Here is a 23,075-nt window from a genome sequence, read left to right as displayed (position 1 = left end):
CGCCTCTGGAGGAGCTTTAGCGGACGGCGTCGCCTCGGGAGGAGCTTTAGCGGTCAACGCCGCCTCTGGAGGAGCTTTAGCGGACGGCGTCGCCTCGGGAGGAGCTTTAGCGGTCAACGCCGCCTCTGGAGGAGCTTTAGCGAATGCCATCGCCTCGGGAGGAACTTTATCGGTCGACGTCGCCTCGGGGGGAGCTTTAGCGGTCGACGCCGCCTCTGGAGGAGCTTTAGCGGACGCCGTCGCCTCGGGAGGAGCTTTCGCGGTCGACGTCGCCTCGGGAGGAGCTTTAGCGGACGGCGTCGCCTCGGGAGGAGCTTTCGCGGTCGACGTCGCCTCGGGAGGAGCTTTAGCGTCGTCGTCGCCTCGGGAGGAGCTTTATCGGTCGACGTCGCCCCGGGAGGAGCTTTAGCGGACGCTGTCGCCTCGGGAGGAGCTTTAGCGGACGGCGTCGCCTCGGGAGGAGCTTTCGCGGTCGACGTCGCCTCGGGAGGAGCTTTATCGGTCGACGTCGCCTTCGGGAGGAGCTTTATCGGTCGACGCCGCCTCTGAAGGAACTTTAGCGACACCGTCGCCTCGGGAGGGGCTTTAGCTTACGTCGTCGCCTTGGGAGGAGCTTTAACCGTCGACGTCGCCTTGGGAGGAGCTTTAACCGTCGATGTCGCCTCTGGAGGAACTTTAGCGGCCGACGTCACCTCGGGAGAAGCTGTAGCGGACGCCGTCGCCTCGGGAGAAGCTTTAGCGGACGTTGTCGCCTTGGAAGGAGCTTTAGCTCGACATCGCCTCTAGAGGACCTTTATCGGTCGACGTCGCCTCGGGAGGAGCTTTATCGGTCGACGTCGCCTCGGGAGGAGCTTTATCGGTCGACGTCACCTTGGGAGAGGCTTTAGCGGTCGGCTCGGGAGGGGCTTTAGCGTCGACGTCGCCTCGGAAGGAGCTTTAGCGTCGTCGTCGCCTCGGGAGGAGCTTTATAGGTCGACGTCGCATCGGGAGGAGCTTTATCGGTCGACGTCGCCTCGGGAGGAGCTTTATCGGTCGACGTCACCTTGGGAGAGGCTTTAGCGGTCGGCTCGGGAGGGGCTTTAGCGTCGACGTCGCCTCGGGAGGAGCTTTAGCGTCGTCGTCGCCTCGGGAGGAGCTTTAGCGTCGTCGTCGCCTCGGGAGGAGCTTTATAGGTCGACGTCGCCTCGGGAGGAGCTTTATTGGTCGACGTCACCTTGGGAGGAGCTTTAGCGTCGACGTCGCCTCGGGAGGAGCTTTAGCGTCGACGTCGCCTCGGGAGAACTGTAGCTGTACCTAGAGCTGTTTTATTTTCCGTTGGGAATTGATTGAATCATAAATTGATTGACACATACTTTGTTGATACTGACTGTTCCACTGATTTCTGAAGTCTGCAACAAATGAATGTCTGTGTACCTGTCAGATGAACGCATTTTGAGGAACATTGAGGACATATTGTTTTATTGAGTTGGTCACCCATGTGACCCTGGCCACTACTGACTACTCCTTTTTCCCCAGAACAAACCCAGCTTTGTGCAATAAAAATAGATTGTTATATAACACGCAATGGCATCTCTGTCTTATTGATGAATGCTTGTGTTATGTAAGGCTGCCTGCCACTTGTAACTCTCTGGGATACAATCTTGGCCCAACTCATATATGTCTGACAAATATCACATACATTTCACAGAGCAGGAAACCTGTGTCAAATTAAGTGAACTATGGTTATTGTATGATGATGCACAGATTTGAAAGAACTTCTTGGGATCTTTGTTTTTGCTCAATTCAAAGTCAAGTCACATCTATGTAGCCCTTCAGACAATACAGATAGTTTCAAAGAAGCTTCACATTTATAAACAGGAAAAACGGTTAATTCTGTAAAATGTATAAATTATAAAACAAATTCAATTTCAGTTTTAAGTAGCTCTACAGAAGATAATAGTATCATTTTAGTTCAATGTTGTTTAAATTCCGTTCAATAACGGCGTTGATGTTGCAAAGTTAATCAATTATGAACTGAGTTCAATTCAGCAGCTGTTTTCCTGTTGGTGAATCAAATCAATTGGCAAATATCAATTAATGCATTGTTTTATGAAGAGTAAACAACATTTTTTCAAATTGAATATCCTGTTTCACTCAGAAATATGTCACATTATGGAAGTAAAATGGGTTGCAAATGGAAATACAGTAGACTCTGTTACACTGTTGACTCTGTTACAGTACAATACATGCATTTGTTAGGTAAAAGTGTAAGTATAACTCATGTCTAACAATTTATAATTGTTGCACTGATTTGATTTTAATTCATTGTGATTTAAAAAAAAAATTAAATCATGTCTACATAAAATAATTTTTAATTCTCCATATATTTCGCAATGTGAAAAAAAATCTCTTTAGTGTTGTTTATAAATGTAATCAATATAAATATATTTTGTTTATTTACTTTGCATTACATTCATGCATTTAGCAGATGCTTCTATCCAAAGCGACTAACATTGCATGTACACTTTTTTTTATCAGTTCTTGCTTTCCCTGGGAATCAAACCCATGACCTTGGCATTGCTAGTGTCATGCTCTAATGACTGAGAAGACATTATGATGAAAAATGAGATTTGTTTTCACATTATGATGCACATTTTAAAGGAAAAGTGCTTAAAGTTTAAGAAAAGAAATAGGGTAAAATATAATCTACAAAAATACACCCAACCAAGTATGCAATATTTGTTCACACAAACAATCATAAACTTATGTCCTTTCTCCTCCCCTATATAAAGTAAAATGCCCCAGAGAGTTCAGCCCTGTGTTGTGGACGGCTTGACGTCAGTCCCTTTCCCCCCTCCACCCACCCTCCGTCACTTTGGTATTCTGGCACACTATTGAGGGAGGTTTGCTGTCTATATATCACACCGCTGTCTTTCCTCCACAATGACTCATGCCCCAGTTACAGACACTAACTGATTACAGTGCAGAATAATTTGAGAATAGTTATACAGAAACCATACAGTATCCCAGCTCAATGAAATAGACTCATAAATCTTAGCACATCTCATATTTCTGCATTATTAATAAGCCATCATGGAAAAGGAAACCACATTCACTAGAGAGAGCGAAGTGGCTGAGCATTCCTGAGGTAAAACGACTGCTGATATTTGTTGTGTCAAATGTACAAGTCTAAAGAAATAATGTGTCTGATATAAATTCTACAGCTATTAATCCACTCCATGCTAAGCTACTTCTCAAATCGTGCATCAGGATAGGTGTCTTTTTGACTATTGAGCTACAACAGAAAGAGTCCTGGGTTACTGTGTCAGTGGGCAGTTGAGACCACACACCAACCAGAACAGATGCAGCCTTTGATCACATTGACAACAGTGAACAATCATACAATTCACTGAACGATGTTAAAATCAGATACCATTTCCCTTAATTTGTCCTCTTGGTTTCAACCATCCGTCACAAGAACAATCATTGTTTCAGGAGATGTGTATCAGAGGGGAATTTGTGATGCCTCACAACCGCTGTTGCAATCGTTTTTAAGTGCCGTTGGGGAGAATTTCCTGTTGTGCTGTTCGTTTTTTGCTTCTTTTGTTTCTCATCTTTGGATTGAAGACACAGGGTTTCAATTTGGCCAGCGGAGAACTCTTGAGTTGCATCGTGTGACGTCAGAGCGTTTGATGGAACACTCATGACTCAAATCAGCCATTTAATTGTTCTTGAGAATTCCAGCGCAGTTCACTTTACAAGTGAGTGCAGAAAAGTAGCTTTTATAGAAAAATCACATGTACAATGTTTTTCAAGTTGAATTGTTTCTCTAATAGAGTGATGGAAATAAAATGAAGAGCATATAGCCCACAAACGTACTCATAACTAGGGCTGTATTTTAATTGTGATCATGATTTGCTTCTCTCGATTAATTAAGCATATATGTCTGCAATATTGGCCCACTGGTTATAGAGAGCTCCACGGATGACGTAGTTTTGTAGACCAACCCTGGAAGTTCACATCATCCTGGTTCCTCAACAAAAACCCAATATGATTTTTCCATTAGCTTTTGGATTATTGCAGACGACAATCTCTGTGACAAAAGTTTATGATACTTAAACAACTTAAACTAGTTTATGATACTTGATACTATAAACGAACCATAACTAAGTTTCTGACAACTCTTTCATTCTTTGTTTAAAAACATTTCCCGTGAAAAATTTTAGTATAGTTTGCAAGAGTGCGATTATAAACTGTGAAAACGGACTAGTGAGTAGATGAGTTTACTTGTTCAGCACGATGACGGCAACCTCTGTAGTCCCATTAAGTGGCTTATCAACAAGAAAAGTTAAAGCTTTAAAACTTTAAAACCGGTGTTTAAATCCCCAAATCAGAGTCTCTTTTTTTCGTTTTTTTGGAATTTATACATTTTCCGAATTCAAAATAGTAGTATGCACAGTGCGCACATCCAAAAACTTTAGGCAGGTGCACAATCAGATAAAGCACTTCACTAAAGAATAAACAAAAATCGGCACACTGCCACTACTGCTCCCAAAAATGTACTTATTCAAATTTGCAACGTCAAGCATTTGGGTTGAAATGTTGCACATTTTAATAAATGGATTTTTGGGAGCAGTAGTGGCAGTGTGCCAATTTTTGTTTATTCTTTATACATTTTCTGCTCAGTGTTTTACTTAATCTTTCCAACCTGGCAACCATGCACACATGATCTCTCTGCTGATGATCTGAAAACACCAACAAAAATATATGAACAATCTCCATTGTGATATTCTGTTCATATAGCCAGTATGTGTTCCTTCACGAGGCCGATTGTGCTGTTTGCTGTGACTAAATCTGTGATCAAACCTTCTTACTGACAAACTGACAAATCCAAACATGAATCTTTTGTGATTCGCTGTGATTCGAATCTTGCTTACGATTGTAGTAAGTTGCTGCAAAGTCTTTTTGTTGTTTTAATAGAAAAACATGACCAAAATTAGGAAGGCTGAAATACACTACATTACTTTTTTACAGATTTTTGTACTGATTTGCCGTCTGGACAAGTCGACTCTAGTTGCCAAAAGAAAGAGCCAGCCTGAAGATTTTGAGTAGTCAGAGTTGACCGATATTGAAGATATTGGACATCCATCCATCATAAAAGTAATCCATATGGCCAGGGGGTTAATAAAGGCCTTCTGAAGCGAAGCAATGTGTTGTTGTAAGGAAAATTATCCATACTTATAACTTTATAAACTATTCACTGGCTTCCGGTAATGGCCGTAGGGCCAGAAAAGTGACCTCTGACCCGAAGTGACATTCCTCTGACTTTTTCTCTTTTGTAATGTCTCTCAGCCATCTCTCTTTCTACAGTCTTTCTTCAAATCTCCCTCTTGCTCACTCTCTCTCCTCCCCCATCATGGATCCCCCTACTGCTGATTGGCTACAAGTGTGTTGTGCTGCTCAGTTCAATCCACTTTCAACAGCATTTCTCAGAAATCGCTTACTGCACCTTTAACACTACAGAGCCCCTTGTGGCAAATGGCAAATGTTAGTAACAAAATACCCCTCCAGATAGTTTTGCCATAGACTGTAGTTAGTTTTTTCTTTCCTGTAGCTCAAACAGTAGAGCGTTGGCTGCTGCACAATTAATCATATCGCAGTCGCAATCGCGATGTCAAGCCTATGCGATTATATGACGCAACATGTTGCGATTTTATGAAATAAATTTGGGCTTAAATAAAATAAAGAACAAAGGGAACAGAGCAAATTACTCACTGTACTTGACTAAATAACTTTTGTAGCTATACTATTGTACTATTGGAGACAAATAACAAGTTTGCAGTAATGCAAAGATGTCAATATTTAATTTTGAAAAAAAATATTATTTTAATTTGAAAAAAGTGCATTTAGTTGTTGTTTCTAGTTTGAGTTGAGAAATACACATTTCAGCATTGTCACTAATCTGTGTGTGCAATTTACTTGAGAACCAAGCAAGTTGACTCATGAAACCATTTGTTTATTATGTCGCAATCGCATATCGTAATATTATTGACCTCAATAATCGCAATATGACATTTTCCCCAAATCGTGCAGCCCTAGTCATGGGTTCGATTCCCAGGGAAAGAACTGATAAGAATGTAAATGTGTTTGGATAAAAGCTTCTGCCTAATGCATATATGTTAATGTAAATCACAGAATGTGTGCCTACAGACCAACTAGCTTATTGATTTTTAATCTAATCAATAAGCTATGGTCAAAAGTTTGCGTTTTCAGGCCCCCAAAATGCTGTTGTAGTGTAAATGAATGGCCAAAATGCATACAAAGTTTTCCATTTTGTAAATGCCCCCTTAGTTAGAAAGCTAATGGAATCTCCTTAATGTAACTAAACCAACTAGACCACTAATTCATGCAAGAAACTTTAAGTAATATTGTGATGAAAACTGACAGAAAATTCAGTTTTTCCAAAGTGGCAGTGCAAACAATAATTTCAATGTCAGGGATGGCTCATTATGAACAAACGGATGTCACAATATGAACTTTCAACACAGAAAGTACACTAAACCCATGAAGGCCGCTAACGCTCCAGAAGCAGCACACACACCCAGCATGACTTGTCAGCTTTTAAAGATTGCCACAGTTGTAACAACAATTACAGCTAATGATTCTGATGCAACACATTCGACACTGCGCTAGTGCCAGAGCCGTGAAGCAATAAAAGGACTGCTTTCTTTAATGATTAATACATAAAACATAAAATCAATCAAATAAAGAACTAGGCATGAGCTAATGCACTTGTGGAACTCTGTCACTTTAGCATGTGATTAACACTGACTGATTAACATTGTCATGGTCATTAAATCACCATGTATTGTTACACCCACTCGGACGCAACTGATCTAATCACTATTCTAGTCTGATACCACGGACATTTTGACCAAGGGGGCAAATGAGACACAGCCTTCAAAAAAAAGTCACGTGAAAGGAGGCGTGTTGCTGTGATTGGCTAATTACCCCTTATCATGCTTGAAACTTGGTCCGCTTATTGGCCTTAAGTGACAAGTCAGCTAATTTTTAATTAAAGCTGCTCCTTGATACATTTTAGCATCAATGGGTGTTTTTACTGAAGATTTAATGACTAACTACCCGAACAAAAGAATATGAGCAGAATTAAAATGAAGTTTTAATTTAATTTTATATTGCTTGAGACTTTGATGTAACTTTGATTTAAAACAAAATTATAATCTTGGAAGTAAATGCTGTTCCTTTAAACCAGAAACTGTCTAAACGAATGTAACATGAATTTATACTGGACTAAATAAAAACTAAGTGCAGAAAGGGAAATCTGCCTGCTCATTTCCTAAATATGAATCCTTAATCTACAAATGATTCAAATACTCACAATTTTCCTGGAAAGTTATCGTGTCAGTCTCGTTGAATCAGGTAGCTCTTCTGGTGACTTTGACGTCAGCGCTAATAATTTCTGGTTTGAATGCCTATCAATGAACGAAAAAGGATAAACCAATCCAAACGGTGGATTTTGAAAAACAGAAATGACAAAAACTGAAACATCAGATGGAAGTGAGATGTAACTGTCACTGGGGTTTTTTCTGAGAATGTTTTCTGAGATTTGAGACGTAGATTGCAAAAATGATGGCTAACAGACAGTGTTCCAGCTCAGACAGGAATCAGCGTTCTCTTTTTGGAGTTCTGACTCATTGGTGGTGTACAGGAACCTGCCTACGTCAGAAACAATTTAGATGTAGGTCGCAGACTAAGAGAAATCCAGCATGCTGCATTTAAAGCCTTGCATTATGCAAGGCATCTGATGTGGCCCAAATAGCATCATTATAATATTTTGGAGTAATATTCATCCAAAAATCAGATACTCACCTTAATGTTATGGTTCACTAAAAGGAGATGTTAGGCTGGATGTCTTGTCCATATAATGACAGTGAATGGTGACCAGGGGCTGTCAATGTTAAAAAAAGACCCAAAAAACAATCATGAGTCCAGCCCAAATGACTCTATTCAAAATCTTATGAAGCCATACAATAGATTTGTGTGAGGAAAGACAGGAGTACTCAAAATACTCTTCTTTGACAGGTCTCAAATAAAAAAAATTTAGTCATGAAATAATTTGGACTCATAAATTAAGATTTCAATCCCACGATTTATTCATTTGTGGCCACGTTTTGTTCATTTGTTCCCTTATTATATTTAAATCATGTCCACGACTTATCAAACTGATCCCTCGTTTAAGGTAAATCAAGGCAATCTTGTACTAATTCATTACTTTATTTTAATTTAAATTGAATTAATAAATCAGATGAACAAATTCCTAACCTGCATGTCATGTACAGGACTCCATAAAACAAATGTGCATTTTGAATGCAATTTCCCATTACTGATGTCAAACTTGGCATGATACATCTTGATGCAACCATATATGTGAACATTAATGAGATTTGAGAGCTGCAACAGACAAGATTATCAGTGAATAATGACTTTTATCATGTTATTGTCCTTTTTTTTTTGTGAGACAGTCTTTGGTCCCCATTCACATCATTGTATGGAAAAGAGCAACATGAACACTCTGCTAAATTTCTCCTTTTGTGCTCCATGAAGACCAACAGCAGCAACAACAACAAAAATACACAGGTTTGGAATGGCATGAGGGTGAGTAAATGATAACAGAATTATGATTTGTGTGTGAACTATTTCTTTAAGGCCATGGCTGGTGGGTTACCAGTACAACCTATTATTACATTCCTTTATGCCCTTTCTATCACAGATTCTGTTTAATTTCCTTTCTTTTTGCTATGACAAGATACTAGGCCTTCCAGGGAACAATTGCTTAGACTTGAGTCACGTCCAGCCCAAGTACTGGATCAAAGAGATAGAGGCCCTTTACTGTAAGTAATAGCGCTTAGAAGATTTTAATTATGACAGGTTGTGAAGATTGTGACAGAGTGTGAGGTGAAGAAGTGAGACAAAGCTTTATGAGAATGAATTAGGAGACACAGCATCGGGTTATCAGGTTGAAGTCGTTCTGCATTATGACTAATTACTAAATCAGTCAAGGTCAGAGTTTTTCCTCTTATCTTCGTCTGAAGTCACAGTATCTCAATAAACCACTGAGCTTCACTGAAAGCTCAATTAGTTATATGTCTATATATAAGTAAAGCTACTCAACTTTAGAAAGTCCAGGGGCCACGGAGCAAGAACATTTCAGCCTCAAATAAAAGTTACTTGCAAGTTAGCTCTGTGGTGTCTAACCAGAATATTATACTGTGAGTGCAGCCAGATCTCATGAGAAAATGTAACTATTTTATGAGGTGGCAACTTCATATGAATTCATACAATGTGATTCGTATGGAAATGTAACATTTTTTGAAAAAGAAATCATCTAAGCATGCATAAAGGTCCACCCCTAAACCTAACCCTCTATTTACACCCCTATTAAAAGGGTGGAAATAATGAATTGTGTACTTATGACAATGGAATAATGTATTTTTTTATTTATTTTTTATGTTTGCGACAAATGATGCAGTCCATTGTGTCACTCGCCACTTTCTAACTATTTTATGCTTTGGCTAATTGGTGGCTAATTCATGTGAATTCTTACAATATCAGTTGTATGTTTTCTTGCGATCTGCTTACGCCCAACTGAGGGTTAAGATTAGAGATGGACTGTCATGCTTAAGTTTTTTTTCTGAAAATCAAATCACATTGTACGAAATGACCACCTTGTAAAATAGTTCTGTTTTCTCATGAGATCGGGTTGCACTCGCAGCACAATATGCTTTATAGTTACCATGCAGCTAACTTGCAACTTTTATTTATTTGCCAAAAGCATTTGGCAATCTGTGAATGTTAATTTTGGCCCCTGGCCAAGGTCTTTAAAAAGGTTTTTATGCGCTCTATACGGAAAATACAAAAAGGAGTGAAGCGTTGTGGAAAGTAGCATATTTAACATGTTTATGAAGTTCAGAGTGTTCCAGGCATATGCGTTTCATCACGTCTGAATGAAGGGATCGTATGCATTGGAAATGAGTGTGGGGGCGTCACATGATGAGCTTCAAACAATCACATTTGTCTAAAGCTTTGTACACTCATGGCCCAAAACCGACCCAAGATGTCTTGCTCAAAGGACACAGCTTTGTTGTACCACAGTGCAAACATCAGGAGAAACAATGAGTGGCAGTGTTTCAGTCAATAGCGGCCCCAAAACAGAGGACTTTTGATTTGGCTGGGGCCGGCGTAGATGGTGGGCGACTGTATAGCAGATCTGTTTTTGTCATAAAGGGTCCCATGAGAGGTAGGGGCATGGCCTGGCCCCTATTAAAAGTGTTGTTTTCAGTCACATGTGCTTCTTGCCCTGACAATGCATGTCTGTGTACTGTGAATGTTTTTGCATAGCTGCTAATGGGAACCGTCTATATAGGGGAAACCAGACTGAAGAGGGAGAAATGGTGTAACAACTATTGGTTGGACTTTAAGTTCTGAGCCTAACAGTCTGTGTTTGTCCACAACCTTTTAACCTCAGCTGCTGTCAAATAAAGGAAAACAAAAGAGGTCTGACCAAGCTCAAGAGCGACATGTTGCTAATCTGTCTTCGAGCACTGCTTTGGTTGTGTGTAATGTTCAAGTTCAGGCTTTGATAAGATATGAGCCATTTTGAGGCACAGCAGGTTTCTGAAGGAAGGGGTCGGTTTATCTCTGTGCTAGCCCTAGCTGCTGCACTTAGCTGGGGTGTGATTTCACTATTCACTGTAAACACAGACCGTGAGGGGGAGTATCGGCACAAAACTGTCCAGAATGATGCTTATGAAAGGTTGTCAGACGAGAATGTACCTGACTTTGAAGGAACGTGCAACACTTGCCCTGTCGATACAAGTTATAGCATAATGATGATTACAATCACTTTGCCAATACATTATTTTAAAGGGGATCTATAATGCAAAATTCACTTTTACATGGCAGTGTGTGTGCACAACCACCCTATAATGGTACAAATCCACCCAAACCTCTTTTTTAAATCCCCATAAATCAGAAGCAGTGTCTCAAAACAAGGCCTGAATCCTGGCTTTCTGTTGGTCAATGCAGAAAATTCACGGGACCTAATTCAACTCAATGCAAAAATCTGCGTGGGGAAATCTTTTGTCCACACGTGAAATTCCAGATCATGTGGATTCCTATCAAAATGGCATGATTTTACCCATGAAAATTGGCCCACCAGTGGTAAATGGCTGATATGATCTTTATGATGTACATCTACTATAAGTACAACATATGGTTCTATCTGATTGTTGATTGGATGGAGGCAGATCTGAATGCGAGCTTACGGTTGATTGTAAGAAAGGGACGGGGTAAAAGTGGACTTAATGAATGGAAAAGGCCGGCATATGTCACCAAAGAGAAGTCTGAGGGTTCACCAGAAGATCCATTTATGGCATATTGATTAAAAATTACATCAGAACAAAAGAAAAATCAAAACACTTGCAAGGATGAATCGTTCACAATAAGATCTAACATGCATTTAGAAAATAGGGTGGATTTCTAATTCATGCTGACTCCGGAAACCAGTGAAAAATATTGATGACTCCTCTTGCACTACACAGATTTTTATCTAATCAAATGCTCTCTAGAATGTGAATGTCCCTCCCCCAATACCACATGCAACCGACTAGCAAGCAGCAAGTCATGTTACCGCTGTGACATTGCTAAAGCCTAGGGAGAGGAGTTGTTAACATGTCCCACCACAACTTCCTGTTTCAATAGGAACATACAACACAGGAAATATAAGACTACACGTTAAACAATTTCATGTGGTCTTTAACTTGTATTGAACTTGGAATATTCCCCTATGCGCAAAACATAACTGTAGCAGTATGCTAGCACAGCAGTTTGACTATCATCTAGCTTTAATAGTTCAGGTAGCCTATTTATTTGACAACATTGGCAAGGTTAGACTTACTCAAACCCTATGCATCCTGTGGAGCATCCTTGTATTCGTCTGCATGGTCATAACAGCGGTCATATGACTGAAGGAGAGCTCATGGGGTGGTGGCACCCCTCCACCTACCCCTCAGTCATATGACCGCTGTTACGGCCACGCAGAAGAATACAATGATGCTCTGTGCGTAATGAGAACAGAAAAGATGACCCTCTTAGCTCATCTATGCTTGGTCACACACACACACAAATACTGTAGGACAGTTCTTGCAGCAGTCCCAGAAGAAAATTGCATCGCTCAGAGGTGCTCTTTCATAGTCCGGGAGACTTAATGGAGTTATGATTCATTTAAGCATCAACTGCTTAGTCTATTATCCATTAAGTCTCCTTAATTTGCTTAGAAATAAGGCAGGAATAAATTAAATTTATTGGAAAATGGAATTTATGCAAATAAGATGCAAACTGTTTACACACAGTAAGAATATGATGGCACCTGCAGTGTATATAACATTACAGAAATATTGAAAAAAATTATACATTAATTATGCAAGTAAAAATGGGGGGGGGGGGGTATTAGGAAGCAGGAGGCATAGTAAAATATTAAATATTTTCTAGAGATTTGTGATTACTTTTCTATCAGGTGTGATGGCAATACTTAGCAATTAGATCAGGGTTTCTCAATCCATTCATACAAATGGCATAATCCCTAACTGTATAATCTGTATGAAAATACCTCTCAGCTCATCAAACTCTGACTGATACATTAAAATCTGCTTTATGTCATTGAAGTTGGATGCGGTTCACGTAAGCGGAAAATGTGATTAAATGACCGCACGTGTATAACTCCATCTAAATAAATTGCGAATAAGCCAGTTGATATGCTGGATTTTATAATCGAACATGTCATTATGATGCATTACATTATTATGTGATTTTTTGTTAAACCGTTGTTTAATTCAGGTATTGTTAAAGCTTCTAAAACCACTTCCCTTGGTGGCGTGTGTACACAAAAACGATGCAAACACCTCAGAGTCCCTCTCCCCTGTACCTGCTGACCTAGATAAGAGTACATGCCTCCTCTTCCTGCCAAGTGCCATTTCCGAGTGATAGAGCCACAAGTCGCATACAGCCACGCTTGACCAATGGCTCATCCAACATGCTCACTTTACACCTTTAGTTTCAAAACATCATGCGTGTAACACTTGCAAATGAGTTTCTATTTTTCAGGTAAATTCAGTCTATGTTTAAATACTTTCACCTATTCCAGTTTAATATGTAGAGATGACTAGTAAGCCATTCGTAGGTTGATGTACCTGAAAAATGTAAAAACTGGCTCTGTTTCTCTATTCCGACCAGCCCAATGTAGCAACAGCTCAACCAATGGAGGAAATCTGGGGGAGGGGCTATCTGTTTGTCCAACCAGTGGCAGAAGTGGGAGTGTTCAGGAAACATACTGTTTCATATTGTAAAAAGTATGAATATTTACATAATCCTTTTTTTTTTTACCTTCTCTAAAATAATAGGCAAATATTTTTTTGTTTAATTTTAGTTTAAAATGTATCATTTTTAATTACATAGTGACAAATACATTTTGATAAAAGTACAAACATTCCATGTAGTTTCTCACTTAATGAGAGCATAAAACTATGTCTTGAAACATATATAATAGATAAAAAATAATTCTTTAATTAAAAAAAAAAGCGTGTCACACTGCTCTCACACACTGTTTGAAATTCCCCCCAAAAAAGTAAAACAATACATTTGCATAGTATTTATTAATCTTTGTTAACATTAATAAAAATACAATACACTGTTAGATCATTTTAGCTCAGGTATATATTAACAGCTCTTGATTTTAATAATGTATTAGTAAATGTAATTAACTAAGACTAAAAATTTAAGTTCATGTAAATATTCTTATAAGATAAAACATAATATATTCTATCTACTGCAAATAAAGTCCAAAATAACATTGTTTCTAAAAGCCAAAATAGAACATGTCATTTCAGTTCTCGAAACTACTTCCTTCTGCACATTTTAACACAGTATTATGAAACCTTTTCTTTGTGATATGCAAAACTGCGCTGTGGAACAAACTGCTGATAACGACTGTACACAAAAGCCAATACCGAGTTGACTCATCAGGAGAAATGTGATCTTGACTACAGAATTAACAGTCGGATCCATTTCATCCTGCTGATGTCATGACAACTGTACTTTTGTGCCAAATCACTTTGCTTTGTAAATGAACACGCATAAAGGTGCAATAAGCAAACATGTAAAGGTAATACGGATACAAACTTAACATGAATGGGAGGGTGACATAATTGTATAAAATGTCAAGTTTATACAGTAACCAACCAGAACACTCTGGCAATCATCTACTCTGAAACAACATGCTAAGAACCACTCAGAACGCCTATACAAGTGTACAATGTTTATCGCGTATGATCACCAAGAATATATCCTTGTTCAAATGGGAATGGCATAAGCAGGGCCTTTTTGTTTAGTTCACAGTAACATGAGGTCAAGCCTGTCCCACTTATGGCAACAAATCAGGCAACTTTTCTTCCAGACCGAATGAGCATAAGCTCCTGGCTTTACTTTGAATCTTCTAACACTCTTCTAACAATCTTTAAACCTTAACAGAACCAACTTCAGACTTGGATGTGACTTATATCATATAGAATTCCACAGTTCTTCTTATAAGCAGACCTCTTGGTTATAGCTAATGGCTGGTTTCATTTCAACAAAAGGCCTCTCTCACATGTGTTTCTATAAAACAAGGGCCTGGTCACCTCTTGATCCCAAACTTGTCAGAGTGTTGGATTTTCCATGCTCTCACTGAGAAAAGCCCTTTCAGTCCACTTCACCGAGTAGCTACTCCAATTCTAGCCAATCTATATCAGAAGACAAGTCTTGCACAGTATGAACGCTGCATTTTTTCAATATGATATCTCTGAGAGAGAAACTCCAGCTGAAAGGAGAGCTTATTATTTGTCATATGTGGGATTGGAATGATCAATCAGAACCTTCATGTTGTTCCAAAATTGAAATTACAATGAATGGGGACTAAAATCTCAAAAAGGATGCAAAAGTGCACTATATTATTTGAAGTTATTTGAAGTCTTTACAGGTTTGTAGTACTGATGTCCGAATAGATCACTCTGTTGAGTCAGATCTTTCTATGAATCAATTGGCCCAGTTCATAAAAACAGAATAATTCAGTCAACATTCATTGTAAGTACATGTAAAACAGCAACATGGTCTTCAGAATTTCATCTTTTGTTTTAAAAAAAGAAATATTCATATTTTCACGAGGGTGAGTAAGTTATGACTGTAAAGTTTAAAGTAAAAAAAACAAAAAAATTTACTTGTGCACAAAAGCCCATTTCTATGCCATTAGTTCCAAAATCGCATACTCTCTTAAGTAGGTACTTATTTTGAATAATCCATCGCATGCACACTTCAGAATCTCTCTGGAAATAGTAGGTCATCCAGAGACTTTTTGCCTACTCTTTTATGAGTACTGTGAATTCAAACATACTACTCTTGTCACATACTATTTTTTGCCTACTGTACTGTAGGGATGTAGCGATTTCGGTTGCAGTCATTGACTGTTTTTTAAATCATTTTCCAAACACTGTCCAGCTTCCATTGGTTAGACAAACAGATAGCCCCGCCCCAAACTGACACCATCGGTTGAGCCACTGTTTCTATGTCAAAATGCTCAAAGAGTGAAATGTTGAAAGTACCATGTGTTACCATTTTCTGGTAAGTCAACCTATTCTGCATATTCTATGCACATTAAACTGGGATAAGATAAGACATTATTTGACCAAAATACACACATCATCTTTAAGGACATAATGATGATAAATTCAGAAAGACTGACCGACTTCCTGAGTGTAGATTTAGCATGCTTGTAACATGCTGCACATTTGAGCTATTAAATAATCACCATTCGCTTTAAGCACTGTTGATGATCAGACTAATCCGCAAACCTTTAAAAATGTCACACATTTTACTGCAAAACAGTCAGGAATCATAAACAACACATCAGGAAGGATAAATAAAACTAATTACTGTTTTAATAAGCAGTACCCGATAGAAACTGTATCCTCAATGGCAGATGTGTGATTTGTCCTGAGCATTAATGAACAGCTGGCTATCAGAGCATGTAAGGTCACCAGCGAGGTGTTTTGCCAAACCACTACTGGGGTGCCAAAAACTGGTTATGATCATTCAAGCATTCTCTCTGAAAGCAGCATGTGTATATTTTGGCATTTCCCTTTCAAGAATGTTCCTATCAATGTTGAACCTAGACTAGAATTTCTTTCTCCCGATTATTTTCATGCATCCCATTTTTGTCTTTTAAGCATACTCTCAATAACAAGGGCAGAATTATTTAGTCTCCATCAGACTTATGTCGTGTGACGCCACAATTTAAACACTCCAGTGAACACTTCGGTGACAGAAGCATGTTGTTGAATAATAAATGTGACTTTCTTTTGTAAAATATGAATTAAAATTAAATTTGCGTGCATGCCGTGCTTTGCTATCAAAGCAGCAAGCTCAGGTATTTTTAAAACATGACCCAAATGCATAACAATCCGTCGTTCTGTGCTGTAGATGGTTTTGTTTACAGCATAATTTCGGTTCACAGTTAAATGAGCTACCTGGCAATCAAGTGAAGTTTATTTTTAACCATCATTTGAGACTGAGCTTTCATTGTTATCATGTTGTTGTTGACGTTTATAGTGTTTGAATATCACTGACATTGATGCCTGTGTTTTGACAATCCATGACTTTCCTCGCATTCTTATAAGCAAATATGGAGCAGTATTAAAATGAGGGTGTGCCTCCCATAACGGCCATCATTTCAGACGACAGCACAGGATGTACAAATATTAACTGGTTCTTAGCTGATGTTGCACAACCATCCTGCAGTTTGGTCAGTTTGTGGGTTGTGTATGTGTGTGTGGGGGGGGGAGCACTGGCATTATCTGCTCATCTTTGCATGGTCTGTGTTTTCCTGTCTTTATGAGTAACACAGCATCTTTACTGTATTAGCACTCTATTGAGCAACACCGGTGCTACTATGCTGTAATGAAGTGAACTTAGCTAGCATAACTGCTCGCTGGCCTTGCCGAACCTCCCCAGAGGAAAATCATACTGCTCAACGGTTGCTCTGTTATAGCTCAGGAATTCTCAGCTACATTTAATTTAATGTAGATGTTTCTCCTAAATTCGGAGAAACGAAAACGCACTCTTAAAAACAAAGGTTGTTTATTGGCATGTGTGGTATCATAAACCTTTCTATTGCACAAAGACGGTAGAAAAAGGTTCTTTAGATTATTAATACTAAAAAAAAAGAGATTATTTTAAGCACTGTTGATTAAAAATAATTATGGTATCGCTTTGAAAAACCCCTTTAGGAACTTTCTATTTTAAAGATGTTAACAGAGTGTAAGAATTGTAAGAGCAATGATATCAGTGTGGATACCATAGCTCAAATTATTCGGTATAAGAGGAATGTGATGAGAAATTATTGTGTTTAAATCGAAACTTCTGACTTTGGCATCTAGGCACAGTCTGAGACACTGCTGAGAAACTCTCTACATGCCAGAGTCTTTTACTCAAGAGAAGCAAACTCTCTTTACTCGAGAGAGGCAATTTGCTTTTCCTTTAATCTCATTGCTATTTAGGAGAAACAATCGAGACTTTAATGAGACTTCATTTGTAATGGGTCCGTGGGCCTCCCCGTACATCCGTTCCCTTGCTTGTGGCGGGTTCTCGCAAAGCCCTCTTAGGATATATTTTATCTTTCTCTCTCCTTTAATTTTTTTGTACTGCATCATCCTCCGCCCCTCTGCCCCTACTATCTCTCCACCATTATACCCCCACCCCAGCCACCTAACCCCTCCCTGTGCAGGTTCCCTCGCACACATGCACACACAACCCTGTCACTAGGCTACACTGCCCTCCGCTGCCCTAATAACAATCCCAGGAATTTTAGACAGGGCAAAAATGCTTCAAATGAGACTTACTGGGGAAGGGAAGGGGGCCTGCCGACGGGGGAACCGCGAACCCGCCTTTGGCACACGCAAACACATCAACGGCGATCAATGGGGAGCAAACGCGTCGTTGTTTAACGTTGGGGCAGTGGGAGTCAAAGATCAGCAGGAGGTATGGCCGAAAGGAGAATATTGACACGGGCTTTCGCTACACTGCCAGGAGAAACAGCAGCCCTGTCTTTACACAGGGTGTGCACCTAATTCAGCTCCTTCCATATTCACCAGCCAGCAGAGCGTGGCATGAACACACTACACCTAGTGCACTGCTCCATTTGAGATTCAATAATATGTGACCAATTAACATTGCACAAGCTGAATCACTAGGTACAATACGTGGGCAAGAAACTGAAGATGCTTAGTCCTTAAACATACACTCGTGAACCAATCCAGGACTCATGGGCGCTGCTTTAGCATCATCCCTGAGCATCACCTCACAGAGATGGAGGAAAATACCATTCTCCTGCCCGAGCTACTAAACACGGTCACATTCCCAAGCCAAAAACAAAACCCAAGGACACTACCAGGGAAGCTAGCCTTGGTGTAACAACAGGAATAAGGGTGTGTGGAAGGAAGAGTGAAAAAAGGAAAATATTTCCTCACCGTTTCACCGCTTGCCGTCCATTCACCAGCAACACTGCAGACAAACATTCGCTTGGGAGGCAGAGGGAGCGCGCGATCCGTCCCCTTAGTCCTGAATCACCAACATCCTCAGATCCGCCTGAATCTCCTCTCACACATGCACTCATTCACTGTCGCTCTTTCGTTGTGTCGTGCTCTCTCCTCCTCTTATAATTGTCGGTGTGCTATTTCCCCTCTTGTTAGCTCCAAGGCAGTTAAGAGACACTGCAGCGATGGGGGAGGAGGGTGTGTGTGTCTGTGCGTATGTATGTGTGCTTGTGTTCAAGTGTGTTCGTTCGTGAGTGAGGGAGTATGAGAGCAAAGAGGGAGGAGTCAGTGGGGATAGAGGAGAAGAGGGGGAAAACAGCTAGTAGGATTAAATCCTGAGGAGAAAGAGAAAGCAGAGCGGGGTACAGAGAGATTTCTGGAGGAGAAAATGCAAGCCGTATCGCAAAGAACGACGGGTATGAATTCTCTGTGTGCATGCGAGATCTGGCAGATGTTCTGCAGCCCTGCTGGTTTGCTCGGCTAGCTGCAAGAGTTGGTCCACAGCAGGGTTGGTTGCGATTCATTGATGGCTGAAAGAGCTTGTAGGAAAATGATACAGAGCGAGAGATAGAGGCAAAGGAGGGAGTTGAAGAGGAGAGAGGAGATGACGGCAAGGGACCAGGAGGGGGTTGGATAATGCTGTAATATGTTGCTTCTGTGCCAACTGTTTCTGTGACAGAATGACCACTTCCTCTGCAGCCATTGGTCCCCTGCTTATACGGATAGATGTGCTGACAAATAAAATATCCAGCAGTGGCTCGTGGGTGATTGGAGCATGCTCCCCATCCCGCCCCCTGTTGAAGCAACAAGATTCTGCCTCACCCCAGGCAGCTGAGGACCACATCCAGTGCGTTTGCGCCTTGCATCCCAAACAACACCTCATGGACACTAACATGCACATGTTTGGTTGCACTACACGTTCAGAGAGGTGTAGCGAACATAAAGGTGCAACCTAAAGTACATTTCAGTTTGGGAAAGAAATTTCTGTAGTCTAAAGATTTCTCTTGCTGTATAAGAAAAAATCAGTAGTCTTTTTGATTTGATTAGTGTGACATAATTACTTATAATTGCCTTTGCGATGAATCTTAGCCCTCAAAATGGTATCTTTGAACCTCATTTACCACTAAAATGAATTCATTTAATTAAGTAATTTAAGGGTACATATTACTAATCTAAGTTGCAAAGTTGTCCCTTGCCCATGCAGTGACAAGCTGTTGTACCCCTAAAAGGTAATATTTTTGCACAACAGTGTATCATACAATCTGACAAATGACAACACATGCAATTATTCTCATGGGTTCTCTACTTACATGGTGGGCTTTTTGTTAGTCTCTTTTGTAGGTGACTGTCTTCGGTCATGTGTGAGCATCAGTGGATGATTAATGAACAAACTCTGACATCTGATCAGATTGTGACGCTGTCCTATTGCTTCCCTTGTATACAGCTGTCAAACATGCCCAACGCCAGGCAAAGGCAATGTGATTTCCCTTCAGAATAATACACTAAAGGAAACATGAAATATGTCAATTAAATATCATTGACCATACCATTCTTCCTCCTAATACCTAAACTGTAAGGCCTTGCATGTATTTTTTTGTGGAAAATGCAAACACACAATGCATTACAATAAGCTCAGTAAAAAAAAAAAAAAAACACATCCAAATTAGATAGACATGACATAAATGTTGATTTAAAAATGTAGTTAATTTTAAATATGAACAAAAAATAATTTTATTTAATTATAAATGTACTATTTTAACAACGTTTTGGGTTTTTGCTCATTGCTGTTGCTCAGAGTATCACACTGTTAGCAAAAGCAATATGCTAATGCAAGCTATTGTATTTATACACTGACCATACTGGAAAGACGTGTGAAACTTAAAAGTGTAGATATACTGAATTAAAGTCTATCGGGTGCAAAAGGCATCACGTAAACAAATAAAGGCATCAGTGTTGAAAGAAAACAGCTACTTAACCACGCAGGACATTTAATAAAAAGTGGTGGTGGTGGAGATTGGCGTGAAATGTTTACATTGCATGGACCTGAACATCACAGCCATGATCGGTTTGTGTGGGATTAAAACTACAACTGTAGTAAAGTAATATACATCAAATATATACATCAAACAAAATCGAAGAACGAACTGTTGTGGCATCATTTCAAACTAAATCCAAATTTTATGGCCAAATGTTTAGCTGCATCCGAAATCGCATACTTATATAGTAGGCAAAAAACAAAAGAAGTATGTCTGAATTCAAAGTACTCATAAAACAGTATAGGTAAAAAGTAACCAGATGACCTTTCTACATCCGACCTACTTACTATCCCATGAGGCCACATGAGAGGATTTGTGAATGGCATGTGACGCAAGTGACGCTAGTAGGTCACATGATAATAACAACATGGCGACTGTAGTACGTCCGGATTAAATTCATACTACACACACAGGGCTTGACATTAACACCTGCCAAATGCGGGTGGATTTCAGCAGTGGTGTGTAACGCAGTCACGCCTACTAGACACTTTGGCAGGTTGAATTTTATATATAATATATATACACTTTTCAATTGTATTGTTTTAAAAAAGCATCTGAAATAATAAACTAAGTGCAATGTAGTGGCAGAAAACATGGATTTTTCGATATATTGATATTGAAATATCTGAAACGCTTCCAATACTCATTTTCTGCAGAATAGATAATAATAATTTGTTACATTTTATATAGTGCTGCTTTTCTGGGTACTCAAAGCGCTTCACATATGGAAGGGAGAATCTCCTCAATCACCACCAATGTGCAGCATCACCTGGATGATGAAGACGCAGCCATATTGCGCCAGAACGCCCACCTCAGCTTATTGGTGGAGATAAGACAGAGAGATGAAGCCAATCAGTTTATATTGGGATGATTAGGGGGCCATGATGGACAGAGGTCAATGGGCAAATTTGGCCAGAATGCAGGGGTTAAACCCCTACTCTTTTTCCAAAGGACAGATGAGAGGATTTTTAATGACCACAGAGAGTCAGGACCTCGGTTTAATGTATCATCCGAAGGATGGTGCTCTTTGGTAGTATAGTATCCCCATCACTTTTACTGGGGTGTTAGGAGGACCCACACAGACCACAGGGTGAGCGCCCCCTGCTGGCCTCTCTAACACCTCTTCCAGTAGCAACCTGGTTTTCCCAGGAGGTGTCCCATTCAGATACGGACCAGGCTCCGCCCTGCTTAGCTTCAGTGGGCAACCAGTCTTGGGCTACAGGGTGATATGGCTGCTGGCCTACACGATACACAATACCATCTGCGCTTTCTTTCTCTCATCTCTCCAACAGCGAGTTGACACACAAACCCGCCTCCTCTCACTCACTCGTTTCATTTGCTCAGGATAAATATTGTTGGTGTTACGGGGCTTGAATTTCGGCACGCATTGTGCATGATTTTACTCATTCCCGCAGATTTTGTGCACATACCCAAAGTGCGCGCACATAAAGCCGCCTCTCAGTACTAAATTGAGTTCTTTTTCGCTGCTTATTGTGCATAAACAGTCCAACACACACAAGATCATTTCAAATGGCGAGTATTCACGTAAACACAGTCAGTTATGTTTTAAGTGAACACAAACAGTTGAGAAAGAAAAAGCAGTATAATAGATCAGTGCGCCAGGACTTAAAGTGACAGCAGCCTATTATCAGGTATATTAAATTATGAGATCATTTTAAGAAATATCTATATGGCCAGTTTTCCACATGGTATCAATGTCAAAATTGTGGCCAGTGAGCAAAAAAGTTAATGTCATGCCCTGTACACACATTCACATTATATAGAGCGTACTTTTTTTAGCGGTTGTTATTTTTAGGAGAAACAGAAGTTGTAATTCTTACTGAAAGAGACACTGACACTGTCTTTCATGTTTAATACCATAGAGCTGCTTGCTTTAAAGCAATCTGCTGTATAAAGCACCATATAAATAAACATGACGAGACTTGAAAGAAACAGAATAGCAGAGCTCGTGCAAACATATCTACAGCACTATGATGCTTTTTAACTGCTGTTTTTTCCCCGCGCTCATTTTTGTTGTGTTTATTTTGTTATTTGAGAGGAAACCGTGCAGCACATATTTACGTATACATATAAATGTGGATGTTGCTGGATGTTCGCTAATAGTTTATCACTGCAAAATGATTTCAATCTTCTTTTTGAAGTACGAAAAGTACTTTGCTGTGAGTATATCAGGGCCTTAAGAATAAGGAGCTGTAATGTTTTGTAACAAGCCAAGTACATGTTGCTGGGCATGTATACTTGTCTTCTGGGTGCGAATTGATGCTACATTTCTATAAACAGCTCTCCTGTGGGAGGAGTGATGTGTGTGCAGTCTGTCCATGCAGGCAAAAGGAAAAGTCTG

At 39.8% G+C, this 23,075-nt stretch overlaps 1 protein-coding gene and 1 long non-coding RNA gene across 3 annotated transcripts in view; one reads left to right on the top strand and one right to left on the bottom strand.

The window, feature by feature from the left end:
* Window positions 1-9,201, top strand: part of LOC307152202 — a 58,153-nt gene extending 48,952 nt beyond the window's left edge. For both annotated transcript variants that reach the window (XR_013819970.1, XR_013819971.1), the window contains exon 3: window positions 8,519-9,201. This is a non-coding gene — a long non-coding RNA (uncharacterized lncRNA). The remainder of the gene's footprint in view (window positions 1-8,518) is intronic.
* Window positions 1-20,308, bottom strand: part of gnaz (guanine nucleotide binding protein (G protein), alpha z polypeptide) — a 44,712-nt gene extending 24,404 nt beyond the window's left edge. The window contains exon 1 of the mRNA XM_079860618.1: window positions 18,612-20,308. The gene's annotated coding sequence lies outside the window, so the exon portion shown is untranslated. The remainder of the gene's footprint in view (window positions 1-18,611) is intronic.
* Window positions 20,309-23,075: the final 2,767 nt, after the last annotated feature.

Source organism: Squalius cephalus (assembly GCF_949319135.1).
Source record: "Squalius cephalus genome assembly, chromosome: 24".
In the NCBI taxonomy this organism is placed as follows: Eukaryota; Metazoa; Chordata; class Actinopteri; order Cypriniformes; family Leuciscidae; genus Squalius; species Squalius cephalus.
The sequence above is the reverse complement of the archived record's forward strand: the minus strand, read 5'-3'. Positions and strand labels throughout refer to the sequence as shown.